This window comes from Cherax quadricarinatus, chromosome 21 (genome assembly GCF_038502225.1).
Source record: "Cherax quadricarinatus isolate ZL_2023a chromosome 21, ASM3850222v1, whole genome shotgun sequence".
Classification (NCBI taxonomy): domain Eukaryota; kingdom Metazoa; phylum Arthropoda; class Malacostraca; order Decapoda; family Parastacidae; genus Cherax; species Cherax quadricarinatus.
The window spans coordinates 11,554,184-11,569,183 of NC_091312.1; the positions used below are offsets into that span (position 1 = coordinate 11,554,184).

The following is a 15,000-nucleotide window of genomic DNA, read 5'->3' on the forward strand; positions in this document are numbered from 1 at the left end:
GACACATGACCAAATACTAGGACATATTTATTAGCAAACTTCTCGGTTCTGGAGCCTTCATTACCTCTAAGAGTCGTTTAGTGTTCGCCAGGCACGGGTCTTAAGATGACTCGGTCAGAGGCTACAAAAAAGGCATGTATAAGCGGATAGGTGTGTGACACATGGTGACCTGAAGAATGCCATATTGGGATGATAACTGGTAGACAATGGGATCATGTGACTCCTGAGTTGTTAGGTAGGTGATGCTTTATCTGCCTGAATATCATGTATGCTAATATTTTAGAGATTTTGAAGTTTCCAGTGTTACGTTCTATGGTGTCCGTGACGATGATTAGTGTTTACTCACGAGTCTTTCTAAACTACCAGTCATAAACACTTTCCAGTGAACCTCGCAGCTCGTAATACAGTACCTCTCTATATATCTCACCAGCTAACATCAGATATTTTTCCTTCGTCTGGCATCTAGTATGCTCTCAACCTATTTATGATTACACATCCGTCTTTCCTGGTCTTCCGCATGTTTTCTTCCTCATGTTATCTTCCGCATGTTATCTTCCGCATGTTATCTTCCGCACATTATCTTCCGCATGTTATCTTCCTCGTGCTATCTTCCGCATGGTATCTTCCTCATGTTATTTTCCTCATGTTATCTTCCGCATATTATCTTCATGTTATCTACCGCATATTATCTTCCTCATGTTATCTTCCGCATGTTATCTTCCGCATATTATCTTCCACATGTTATCGCCCTGTGTTCAGCAAACCTCGCTCAACAACCCGGCCCACACCTTCAATGACGCAACTTTACGCCAATATCCAAGAGTATTTCACTATTTTATTTTGTATGTCATATGTATTTTACTCTCCATGTGTATTATATTCTACGTTGATATTGAGTTGTTACGATTCCCGGCCAAGGGGTGGAAATATCAGACGTGTTTCCTTACACCGGTTGTCTATGGTCACCCATCAGTAAACTGGGTACCTGGGTGTTAATCGATTGCTGTGGGTCGCATCCTGAGACAAAACTGACCTAATTTGCCCGAAATGCTCTGCATAGCACGCGGCTTTCTATATAGTAGTATGTCATTGATGTCAGCTAGGACTGTAAGCCTTGTACATGTACTTGTAAATAAAGAAATTATTATTAATATTAAGTAATTGACCTGTAATTAAGATCGTCTCTTACTTGTAACAAGATATTGGAACAATGTCTGGTCTAGTTATCCTTTTAGAAAAACGGTTTAGTGATAAAGTTTTAATAACAACTATGAAACAAAAATCCAACAAATATAAAATTAACGACCTTTAATGTTAAAGTATTTAAGACATGTTAATATCTTCTTTTATTAATTTATATTCAAGAGTACTCAAGGTACCTTATTACTAAAGGTACAAGATTTACGATTGTCTTCGTAAACATTTTACGTCAAGGTAACTCTTAAAGTCATGAATTTACATAGAAGTTATAAATACATAGTAATGTCAGTGTAACACATTATCCATATAAGGACGGATCTTACGATATAGTCAAACAGTGATACTAAATCCCAAACTCAAATTAAGAGTTTGCGTCACACTATCACTTCTATAACAGGATCAATGAAATTAGTGACAATAACGGGGCTTTTTGTGGAATACGGAATCTAGGCTCAACACAGATTATTGCAGTCTACGTCTTAGCGTAGTTTTACTCAAAAATATGATCTATATTCTATAGTTAACTAAATAGACATAAAGAGACAGCACAAATGACCAAGTCTATTAATAGCTTTGTTTTTCCGCCAATTCACAAAGTAAACCAGGAGTCACCAACGACACCGTATCTTAAAGAAACTTGAAACTTTACTAGAGATCCAGAGGAGAGAGAGATATGTTTACTGTACTCAGGGCTGGACAAGACTCCCTGAATCCAAGTCCACTAACCTAACATGAGGTCGGATCACGTGAGAGTCAGCAGTGAGCTAGACTCTAAACCAACTAACAGCAGTTGGCATGAGTGTTTCCCACCGTCAGTAGTTTGTTCTCCTCATTTAACAAAAGCACATCCTTCCTATTTACATAGCTAATAATAATAATAATAATAATAATAATAATAATAATGATAACTGATGAGACAGCTAATAATATAAAGCCAAACACTTCATTTTAGCTATAATGAAGATATTCGCGATATAAAATTAAGTGAGAGTTACTAATATATATATATATATATATATATATATATATATATATATATATATATATATATATATATATATATATAATGTCGTGCCGAATAGGCAGAACTTGCCATCTTGGCTTAAATAGCAACGCTAATCTTGCCATATAGGACAAGTGAAAATTTGTGTATGCAATAATTTCGCCAAAATCATATTGAATCTAACGAAAAAAATATATTTCACTGTGTTTGTTTAATATTAAATTATTGTAAACAAATCTAAAATATATTTAGTTGGGTTAGGCTAAAATAAATTATTCTTGTTGTAATAAGGTTAGGTAAGTTTTCTAAGATTCTTTTGGAGCAAAATTAAAATTTTTTACATAAACATTAATGAAAAAAATATATCTTTAAAGGTATAAGAGAAAAATTTGGAAAGGACTTAATTTTAAATGAGTTCTTGCTAATTGACCAGTTTTACATATTCGGCACGACATTATATATATATATATATATATATATATATATATATATATATAATATATATAATATATATATATATATATATATATATATATATATATATATATATATATATATATATATACATATATATACACATAGAAAGGAATCATAAAACGTGTGATTGCAAATATGAAAAAAAATACCTCAGGGAAAAAACAAATACCCGAGAGCTTTCATGTGCTCATACATCTGTGTGTGAGCACATGAAGGCTCTCAGGTATTTTTTTCACTGTAGTATATATATAAATATATATATATATATATATATATATATATATATATATATATATATATATATATATATATATATATATATATATATATATATATATATATATAACTCACACGCAGACACACACACGAGAGAGAAAGTTCAATAAAATGAAAGTCGCCAGCTCGCTACGCGTGGCCATCGATAATATACTTTACTGTTATAAGGACAAAAGGAACTGGGAAAAGTGAATCATTCTGAAGCGGAGGCAATTGTAGCTGAGAATTGGCAAGATAAATTGAAACAGGACCATAAGTTTTAACTTGCTTCGAAAGTTTTAGTGTTTCGAGGGAAAGATAATAACAATATGAGAGAGAGAGAGAGAGAGAGAGAGAGAGAGAGAGAGAGAGAGAGAGAGAGAGAGAGAGAGAGAGAGAATTGTGTGTGTGTAGCAACTTTGCGATGACCTTGAGAAACAGATTAACAGGAAGTGGTTGAAAAAAAAGAAGGAACAGTATTAGAAGGAAAGGAAATATAGAGTGATTAAAGATGATAAAGAATAGTCCAGTGACCTTAAAACGTTGAGGAAGCCTCCTGAAGGAGGCTGCTCCATACCTTCTGCAGGAGGATCCACTAGGGAGCCTTCTGCAAAAAATCTGTTCCTTACCTTCTGAAGGAGGGATCAGCAAAGAGCCTCTTGAAGGAGGTCTGCTCTATACCTTCTGTAGGAGGATCCACCAGAGCCTTCTGAAGATCTGCTCCATACCTTCTGCAGGAGGATCCATTAGAAAGCCTTCTGAAGGTCTGCTCTATACATTTTGCAGGAGGATCCACCAGAAAAGCCTTCTGAAGAAGATCTGTTCCTAACCTTCTGAAGGAGGGATCAGCAAAGAGCCTCTTGAAGAAGATCTACTCTATACCTTCTGCAGGAGGATCCACCAGAGCCTTCTGAAGGTCTTCTCCATACCTTCTGCAGAAGGATCACTGGAGACGAGCAGAACATCCCATCGATTTATTGAGCTATAGCTTCTTCAACGTGGGAGGCCCTTAATGGTGGAGTATACTCCGAGGGTGATGCTGAGGAGGAGGAGGAGGAGGAGGAGGAGGAGGGCTGGTAAACACAGTGGAGAAAAAAAAGAGCTGTGTTTTCAAGTGGAGTGAATGGACGATACACAAGGTAAATTAGGAGAGTAAAAGAGGACAAAGGAAGAATGAGAATTAGATACTTGGGAGTACGTGGAAGTACATGGGAGTACGTGGGAGTACATGGGTGTTCATGGGAAAGATAGATGGCAGAGGACTTGGAAGTCCACACCGAGGTAAGCTATCTACTTCTGTCTTGATTAATAACTATTGTGTTACAACTCCATCTAATTAATTGCTGTTTTTTTATTTAATGACGTTGCTTAGCCAGATGCTTTTATTTTTAATTCAGTACGATTGAATTAGCACTGCTTCTACCTTAACTACTCGTGTTAAGCGGGGTGGACCGATAAGCCAGCGGAAGGCCTCGGTCAGATGACCAAAAGCTCCAGCTGCCGGTTATCATATGACTAAGATCCGCGTCAGAAAACATTTGTCCTGTCTCATGACAAACGTTACTTAACCTAACCTACTCGTCTTACTCCACCGCCACTACTCGCATAATACCTGCGTGTACCCGGGGTCCCGTTGTACAAGTATGATAGACAATACCGACAAGATAAAGAATTAGACACATGTGTAACATATGTTTATAGTTCTACTGTCTTCCAATTATATCCTTGAATTTATATTGATAAAGCCACTGGATGGCGAAATGTCTAGAATAAAGATATCCAGATGTTGCACATGTGTCTAGTTCTTCACCAGGGGTCCTGCTTCTTCTGGCTACCAACATCTCTGCTATGACTAGTATAACAACCTAACCTCTACCACTGCAAATACTATTAGCTGGGTTACCTTCTCGTGTACTTGGTGAACAAACAACAGGAATCTGCTGACTTCCGTTTGCCCCAGCGTAGTATCTAGCTGGGTTCTAAACTTGAAGGATACTTGTCCAGCTGGTTCTAAACTTGAAGGATACTTGTCCAGCTGGTTCTAAACTTGAAGGATACTTGTCCAGCTGGTTCTAAACTTGAAGGATACTTGTCCAGCTGGTTCTAAACTTGCAGAATACTTGTCCAGCTGGTTCTAAACTTGAAGGATACTTGTCCAGCTGGTTCTAAACTTGCAGAATACTTGTCCAGCTGGTTCTAAACTTGAAGGATACTTGTCCAGCTGGTTCTAAACTTGCAGAATACTTGTCCAGCTGGTTCTAAACTTGAAGGATACTTGTCCAGCTGGTTCTAAACTTGCAGAATACTTGTCCAGCTGGTTCTAAACTTGCAGAATAATTGTCCAGCTGGTTCTAAACTTGCAGAATACCTGTCCAGCTGGTTGTAAACTTGCAGAATACTTGTTCGGCTGGTTCTAAACTTGGAAACATAAACACATATGCAGTTTAATGTGATCCTTCATTGACAACGTTTCGCCCACACAGTGGGCTTTTTCAAATCACAAACAGATCTACCTGGGGTGGAAGGTACGGGATTATTTATTGTCAGGTTCAGAATGGTGAGGTCAGGTGGAGAATGCTGCATCTGATGATCTACCGGGTGGGGTTATAGAGTCTTGGGTAGCTTGGCAGGGGTATCGGACAAGTTGTGAGTAGACCTTCTGCAGTGTTCTATGTTCTTATGTGGGATAGCGATGAAGAAGTTTCTTGGCAAGTGGTTCAGCTATGTTTTAGAAGCCATTGTTCTGGTTGAAATTGTTGGTTATAGAGATAAGCGATGATTCCAGGATTCTTCGGTATTGAGTGTTGTCTTCTGTGGCGATAAGTCTTGAGTTTCTGTAGTTAATTAAATGATTGTGTGAATTGCGATGTTGTACACATGCATTCCTTGTATCGTCAGTCCTGCTTGCGTATTGGTGTTCTGAAATACGTGTTTGGAGGTCTCTTGATGTTTCGCCCACGTATAATTTGTTGCAGTCATTACAAGGGATTATGTATACCCCTGCAGAGGATGGAAGCTTGTTTTGTCTACTACTGGTGATGTCCTTGATGGTCGTGGTTGTGGAGGTAGATACTTGGAATGATGCATTGGAAAAGATGTTGGAAACATGTTTGGCAATGGAGTTGGTAGGGAGGACTATGTATCTCTTCTCGGCAGTGTCTTTTCTGGGTGTGTGTGTGTTAGGTAAGACACATATGCAACAGTTAGACAACTTTATTCCGAAACGTTTCGCCTACACAGTAGGCTTCTTCAGTCGAATACAGAAAGTAGGCAGGAACAGTAGAGATGTGAAGACGATGTAATCAGCCCATCACCCTTGTAGTCGTAGAATTTGAGGTTGTCAGTCCCTCGGCCTGGACAAGTTCAGTTCCATAGTCAGGAACTATCTGAAGATCAAGCGACAGTGCGGAGACTTAAATACTGTCGGAAGGAGAGGTGCATAGTAGTAGTAGTAGTAGTAGTGAGAATGTAGCCACTGAGAGGTCATGTCCCTCTCAGATCCAACACTTCTCACTACTACTACTACTACTACTACTCTGCACCTCTCCTTCCGACAGTATTTAAGTCTCCGCACTGTCGCTTGATCTTCAGATAGTTCCTGACTATGGAACTGAACTTCTCCAGGCCGAGGGACTGACAACCTCAAATTCTACTACTACAAGGGTGATGGACTAATTACATCGTCTTCACATCTCTACTGTTCCTGCCTACTTTCTGTATTCGACTGAAGAAGCCTACTGTGTAGGCGAAACGTTTCGGAATAAAGTTGTCTAACTGTTGCATATGTGTCTTACCTAACAACCTGTCGGTATTGTATACCATTTTGATGTTCTCTGGGTGTGTTGAAGATGTTTAATGCCCGCCGTCTGCAGGACCCACGATACAAGGAATGCATGTGTACAACATCGCAATTCACACAACCATTTAATTAACAACAGAAACTCAAGATTTATCGCCACAGAAGACAACACTCAATACCCAAGAATCCTGGAATCATCGCTTATCTCTATAACCAACAATTTCAACCAGAACAATGGCTTCTATAACATAGCTGAACCACTTGCCAAGAAACTTCTTCATCGCTATCCCACATAAGAACATAGAACACTGCAGAAGGTCTACTCACAACTTGTCCAATACCCCTGCCAAGCTACCCAAGACTCTATAACCCCACCCGGTAGATCATCAGATGCAGCATTCTCCACCTGACCTCACCATTCTGAACCTGACAATAAATAATCCCGTACCTTCCACCCCAGGTAGATCTGTTTGTGACTTGAAAAAGCCCATCGTGTGGGCGAAACGTTGTCAATGAAGGATCACATTAAACTGCATATGTGTTTATTTTTCCATTGTGTCGGTATTTTATACAATTTATTTTCATGGTTCTAAACTTGCAGAATACTTGTCCAGCTGGTTCTAAACTTGCAGAATACTTGTAATAAAGTTGGTAGAATTACCGACAATATGTAAAGTAAAAGGACACAAGTGCAACTAATGTGACATTTTATTGTGGCAACGTTTCGCTCTCCAGGAGCTTTATCAAGCCATTACAAACAATACATGGACACAGAGGGTATATAAAGGCTCAGAGTGAGGTGCAATACTAGTGAGGTACCATTTAGATGTTCACTAGTGGTGGTAGTAGTAGTAGTAGTAGTAGTAGTAGTAGTAGTAGTAGTAGTAGTGACAAAAGTAATACAATATGGTAGAGCAATTAATTCGTACATGAGTAAAAGGATATAAAAGCTATTACTTGGGTAACATAAAAATAGTTTGGACAAATATAGAGTGGTAAGAGGCAGCTTGCTTCAGTGTTCACTCTCTGTAATGTGCTTTGTGTAGCATAACAGGAGAGACTATGTGATGGCAGGGTTTACTGTTTTCAGGAGGATTCTTGCTAAGACTTCAGAGATGGTGAAGCTGCCTTTGTTTTGTTTAATTGTATTCGAAACAGCGATCAGTGCTGATTCGAGGCACTTGCGTCTGCAGAAATTAGTTTCTTTGATCACTAATTGGGCGTCTCTGAATTTCATGAGATGATTGGTGGAATTTCGGTGTTGTACACAGGCGTTGTTCAAGTTATCGTTCCTACATGCGTAAATGTGTTCATTGAGGCGGGTGTCGAGGTTTCTTGCTGTTTCACCTACGTAAATCTTGTCACAGCCTCCACAGGGTATAGTGTAGACTCCTGCATTGACTGGTTCGTGGTGCTTGGATTTTGTCCTGGTTAGATCCTTTATTGAAGTGCTAGAAGCGATGGCGACTCTGGTGTTAGCTTGTGAAAGTACTTTTGAGACGTTCAGTGCAATCTGGCTGTTGGGAAGAATTATAACTTTGTTGGGAGTGGTGTTGATGCGTGGAGAATTAATGATCTGAAGAGCTCTTTTCTTGCAGTATTTGATGAAAAAAGAAGGAAAATGTAACTCAGTGAATGTTTGGTGAATGTATGTACATTCCTCGTCAAGAAACTCAGGACTACAAATTCGGTATGCTCTTAGGAAATACCCGATGATGATGCCTCTTTTGGTCTTGATATCTTGACTGGAATAGAAGTGTGTGAGATCATTTTTATTGGTGGGTTTCCGATAAACTTGAAATCTTAGGTTGTTGTCTACTTTGTGAATGAGGACGTCGAGGAAAGGTAGCTTGTCATTGGACTCTTCTTCTAGTGTAAACTGGATCGCCGGTTCAACTGCGTTGAGCCTTGCCTGAAGATTCCGTACATCAAAACGTTTGGGAGTTATTACGAGGACGTCGTCCACGTAACGTAACCAAGTGACGCTTGAAGGGATGATGTTGGCGAAGTGTTCAGACTCTAGGTGTTCCATGTATAAGTTGGCTAGGACGGCACTGATGGGGGACCCCATTCCCATGCCGTAGGTTTGTTTGTAGAGCTTGTTATTGAAAGAAAAACAGGTGAAATTACCACAGAGTTCAATCAAGTCAACAAAATCTCCGGGAGGTAGAGGAAGATTAAGGTCCTGATTGACTTTACGTCGTAGAACCTCGATGGCTTTTTTGGTAGGTACTTTTGTGAAGAGGGAAGTCACATCCAAACTGCTTAGTTTCTTGTTACGGATGGAGAGGTTACGGATGCGGTTGAGAGTTTCGCCTGAATGTGCCGAAGAACTTTCTAACATCGCTAAGGAAACCTTTGAAACTGCAAGGAATATGAGGGCCAATCTTCAGGTTGACCAACACACTGCTGAGCATATTCTCAGCACAGTCACCCCAGCTAACCTCCAACAGAAGATAAAACTCAATCGCAAACTTCAGTACCTCTGCACTAACAGTCGATGGAAATAAATGGGACGCGAATCCCTGATAAACAACTTATCGTCACGCACCTTAACTGACTACGAAAAACAAGCACTGAGTCTGGGACTCAAATTTACCACCAACATACGCAAACCTAACTATCAACTCAATCTAGTTACCAGGAACCATAGACATAGTGACAGCAACTTCCAGAAGGGTTATATACAGGGCCTTCTCACTGCAGCTTTATGTGAACCTTCTTCTAATCTTCCTAGACGATACATCACTGCTCTTAAGAACCTCGCCAACGACCCCAACATTATCGTCACCACCGCCGACAAAGGAGGTGGAGTCGTCATACTCAACACCAGTGACTACAACACTAAAATGATGGACCTTTTGAATGATCAATCTACATACGAACCCATCAGCACTCAACAGTGGGAGACGCTCACCAAAGATTTTCTATACAAAACCTTGACAAATACTCAAACGCACTAGAGAAGGGAAGAAACTTCTATACTTGTTACCAAGCAACCCTAAACCAGCACACATGTATGGTTTACCAGAGACCCATAAACACAATATTCCTCTCAGACCAATCACGTCAGGAATAGGCAGTGCTCCACACAAACTAGCCGGAGTTCTTGCCAAACATCTTTCCTGCCTTCTGGGGACCATCAGCCCCGCTCATCTTAAACACTCAGGCGACCTTCTCAATCGCATCCGTAACCTCTCCATCCGTAACAAGAAACTAAGCAGTTTGGATGTGACTTCCCTCTTCACAAAAGTACCTACCAAAAAAGCCATCGAGGTTCTACGACGTAAAGTCAATCAGGACCTTAATCTTCCTCTACCTCCCGGAGATTTTGTTGACTTGATTGAACTCTGTGTTAATTTCACCTGTTTTTCTTTCAATAACAAGCTCTACAAACAAACCTACGGCATGGGAATGGGGTCCCCCATCAGTGCCGTCCTAGCCAACTTATACATGGAACACCTAGAGTCTGAACACTTCGCCAACATCATCCCTTCAAGCGTCACTTGGTTACGTTACGTGGACGACGTCCTCGTAATAACTCCCAAACGTTTTGATGTACGGAATCTTCAGGCAAGGCTCAACGCAGTTGAACCGGCGATCCAGTTTACACTAGAAGAAGAGTCCAATGACAAGCTACCTTTCCTCGACGTCCTCATTCACAAAGTAGACAACAACCTAAGATTTCAAGTTTATCGGAAACCCACCAATAAAAATGATCTCACACACTTCTATTCCAGTCAAGATATCAAGACCAAAAGAGGCATCATCATCGGGTATTTCCTAAGAGCATACCGAATTTGTAGTCCTGAGTTTCTTGACGAGGAATGTACATACATTCACCAAACATTCACTGAGTTACATTTTCCTTCTTTTTTCATCAAATACTGCAAGAAAAGAGCTCTTCAGATCATTAATTCTCCACGCATCAACACCACTCCCAACAAAGTTATAATTCTTCCCAACAGCCAGATTGCACTGAACGTCTCAAAAGTACTTTCACAAGCTAACACCAGAGTCGCCATCGCTTCTAGCACTTCAATAAAGGATCTAACCAGGACAAAATCCAAGCACCACGAACCAGTCAATGCAGGAGTCTACACTATACCCTGTGGAGGCTGTGACAAGATTTACGTAGGTGAAACAGCAAGAAACCTCGACACCCGCCTCAATGAACACATTCACGCATGTAGGAACGATAACTTGAACAACGCCTGTGTACAACACCGAAATTCCACCAATCATCTCATGAAATTCAGAGACGCCCAATTAGTGATCAAAGAAACTAATTTCCGCAGACGCAAGTGCCTCGAATCAGCACTGATCGCTGTTTCGAATACAATTAAACAAAACAACGGCAGCTTCATCATCTCCGAAGTCTTAGCAAGAATCCTCCTGAAAACAGTAAACCCTGCCATCACATAGTCTCTCCTGTTATACTACACGAAGCACATTACAGAGAGTGAACACTGAAACAAGCTGCCTCTTACCACTCTATATTTGTCCAAACTATTTTTATGTTACCCAAGTAATAGCTTTCATATCCTTTTACTCATGTACGAATTAATTGCTCTACCATATTGTATTACTTTTGTCACTACTACTACTACTACCACCACTAGTGAACATCGAAATGGTACCTCACTAGTATTGCACCTCACTCTGAGCCTTTATATACCCTCTGTGTCCATGTATTGTTTGTAATGGCTTGATAAAGCTCCTGGAGAGCGAAACGTTGCCACAATAAAATGTCACATTAGTTGCACTTGTGTCCTTTTACTTTACAGAATACTTGTCCAGCTGGTTCTAAACTTGCAGAATACTTGACCAGCTGGTTCTAAACTTGCAGAATACTTCTCCAGCTGGTTCTAAACTTGCAGAATACTTGTCCAGCTGGTTCTAAACTCGCAGAATACTTGTCCAGCTTGTTCTTGAATGGCTTTTCTTCGTGCTTACAACTTCATCGGGCAGTTTATTCTATTCCGGTTTAATTCTGTTTGCATGAAATTTTACCAAACGTTCGTGATGTATCTACAGCATCGAAGTTTCTCTTGAAACAATCCTTTGTGTTTGAGAGAGAGAGAGAGAGAGAGAGAGAGAGAGAGAGAGAGAGAGAGAGAGAGAGAGAGAGAGAGAGAGAGAGAGAGAGAGAATTAGTGAGAGTAGTGAGAGACGTTAGAGAGACAGAGGGATATACGTAAGGAAGAAAAACGACTTGGAAGACGTAGAATAATGCGCTTGAAATGAGTAAATGATAAAATGTGAGAAAATGAGATAGAGGAGTACAGACACATACATGCGTGTGTGTGTGTGTGTGTGTGTGTGTGTGTGTGTGTACACGTAGATATACACAGTTGTGTGCGTGTCTGAATACATGTTTGTGCGCGTATGTGTTTCGACTCATTATTTTCACAAATGTAAGAACATCAATTCCTGACCAGATGGAAAGTCCCAACATCAGTTAAACTTGCAACTAATTCCTTCCTTCTTTCTCGAAAAATTTTCGAAGAGGAAAAAAAAAAGCACAATAATATACAAGATTGTACTGAAGAGCTGAGAAAAATAAGAGTTGAATATCAGATTGAGAAGGAAAGAAAGAGCCTTGTATTAGCTTGGTGTTAGGAGAGCGTTGAGTGATGGTGGTGGTGGTGGTGGTGGTGGTGGTGGTGGTGGTGGTGGTGGTGGTGATGGTGGTGCTGGTGATGGTGGTGGTGATGGTGGTGGTTGTGATGGTGGTGGTAGTGATGGTGGTGGTGGTGGTTGTGATGGTGGTGGTAGTGATGGTGGTGATGGTGGTGCTGGTGGTAGTGATGGTGGTGCTGGTGATGGTGGTGGTAGTGATGGTGGTGCTGGTGATGGTGGTGGTAGTGATGGTGGTGCTGGTGATGGTGGTGGTGATGGTGGTGCTGGTGATGGTGGTGGTGATGGTGGTGGTGGTGATGGTGGTGATGTTGGTGATGGTGGTGGTAATGGTGATGGTGGTGGTGGTGATGGTGGTTATGGTGGTGATTTTGATGGTAGTAGTTATGGTGGTGCTGATAGTGATGGTGTGAGGGTAATGTGCGTTGTGACAGTACCCCCCCCCCCTCCCCAAATACTGCACAGTCTATGGATTTTCCATAAAATTATAGTGTGCATTTATTTTTATTATTATTATTATATTATTATTATTATTATCATCATTTCTCTAATAGATCCAGCGAGACTGTATCACATGTGAGGACGAGTTGAACAGATTCGGTACTGAGCCGCTGGACGAGGCTCAGTTGTCCCTCTCCTTCCTCGAGGGTAACGTGACTAAATATTACCCTACGAGTTACAAAGAGAAAATACAGCAGTTCGTATAAACAAACTCTACCAAACGACAGCTGAAAGCCAGGAAAGCAATGTATGTGATAAAAATACTTTAAAATAAATGAGAGACCGGTAAAGTCAACAGCGGTAACGACTGAATAATAATAATAATAATATCTTTATACCTACAAGTACAAGGTATACAGGCCTAGCTGACATCAGTGACATACTATATAGAAAGCCGTTTGTTATGCAGAGCATTTCGGTCAAATTAGGCTAGTTTTGTCCCTGGATGCGACCCACACCAGTTGACTAACTCCCAGGTACCCTTTTTACTGATGGGGAACGTAGACAACCGGTGTAAAGAAACATGCCCAATGTTTCTACCCTCGCTGGGAATCGAACCCGGACATCACCGTGTGAAGCGAGAGCTTTAGCCTAGTAACGATTGAGAGTGTAATAAGGCGAATACAGGTGACGACTGGGAGAACAATAAAATCATCACTAGTAGCGACTGAATGAGAAACCAATAAAGTCAACAATGGAAACGACTGAACACGCAACGACACTAAAATAATCCCGAAGGAGAAGACTTACAGCAGGTCAAAGAACCAAGAGTATTCAGCTTCTTGATGCTTCAGCAACGTTGTTCTTAGCGCCAGACCAATAGTGTAGTGAGGTCAAGGAACACACTACCTACGCTACCTCTCTACGTATGCTTAAAAGGCCACAAGGGAAGTTACCGGAGTGGCCGTAAGGCGGCGCTGAAGTAAACGTACCACCTCGAACAAGCTGGTTCCACTGTCGAACGACTTGCTACAGTCATAGAAATAAAATATTTTCAAGCAATATCTTTATTAATCAAAATGCTTCGCCCACACAGTGGGCGTTATCACGTTTTGATAAGGTAGAATCACCGATAATATTGGGTTTCTCAAACGTGGAGATGTGTCACCAACCAGCGGCTCTATCAGTCCACTGTAAAGAATAAACGGTGGAAGATGGCAAGAGGTAAGGTGAGGTGTTCAGTCTCTCAGTCTTGGCGAAACATCCCCACGATGAGGATATCCAAGTGTTGTACATGGGTCTTATTCATCTAGACGACATGAAGCTATATTGACTCTAGTGTAAGAACTGGAAAAGTGTCAACACAGACATAGTGAAGTACACGACGCCTGGGTTCAGTGGATACCTATATTAACCACAACATTTTGCCCACAGTGGGTTTATCAAGACTTGTTAAGTAAAAGGACACATGTGCAGCTAATGTGACATTATAACTGGTTGTCGTTCCTAGACAGTGAAATATTGCCACAGTAAAATGTCACATTAGTTGCACATGTGTCCTTTTGCATAACACGTTTCGCCCAGGCTAACGGACTGAACACCTCATCTTACCTCTTCCCATCTTCCACCCTTTATTCTCTTCAGTGGACTGAAAGTGCAGCTGAATGGTGACACATATCCACATTTCAGATACCCAAGTATTACACATGTGTCTTTTTCACCCACTTGTCAGTTTCGTAAAACAATACAACAATTCCCCTCAACTATTCGCTACCAGTCAAAAAGACTTAATTCTTCAAACAGGGTTTAAATTAAATTCTCCACGTATATATTCACTGGTAAATATACATCTCTTGGTGTATATGACCTTGCTACATTACTACAGATTAATCTTATTCGAGAATTTATGAATTTTAGTGAGAAAATAAATTAGTCTATTTTGGTATTAAGACAATGCATTGCAATGGTCTTTTATATGCAGGGTTTTAATTACTCCTAACTAATATAATTAAAATGGAAATGCTAAAGTCTAAAACAAAAAGTTAGGGTTAAGAAACTAGAAGACCAAAAAAAATAAAAAAAATGTTAGTTCCTTCAGAGTCTCGCCAGAGATTAGAAATTTAGAGTACAAATGTAACATGGAGATTAGTAATTTTAACCACCCGACGTGGAAGAAAAAGTTCAG

The 15,000-nt window shown here is 40.3% G+C and overlaps 1 long non-coding RNA gene across 1 annotated transcript in view; it reads right to left on the reverse strand.

The window, feature by feature from the left end:
- Window positions 1–13,734, reverse strand: part of LOC138853049 (uncharacterized) — a 21,156-nt gene extending 7,422 nt beyond the window's left edge. Inside the window, exon 1 of the long non-coding RNA XR_011392297.1 lies at window positions 13,626–13,734. This is a non-coding gene — a long non-coding RNA (uncharacterized lncRNA). The remainder of the gene's footprint in view (window positions 1–13,625) is intronic.
- Window positions 13,735–15,000: the final 1,266 nt, after the last annotated feature.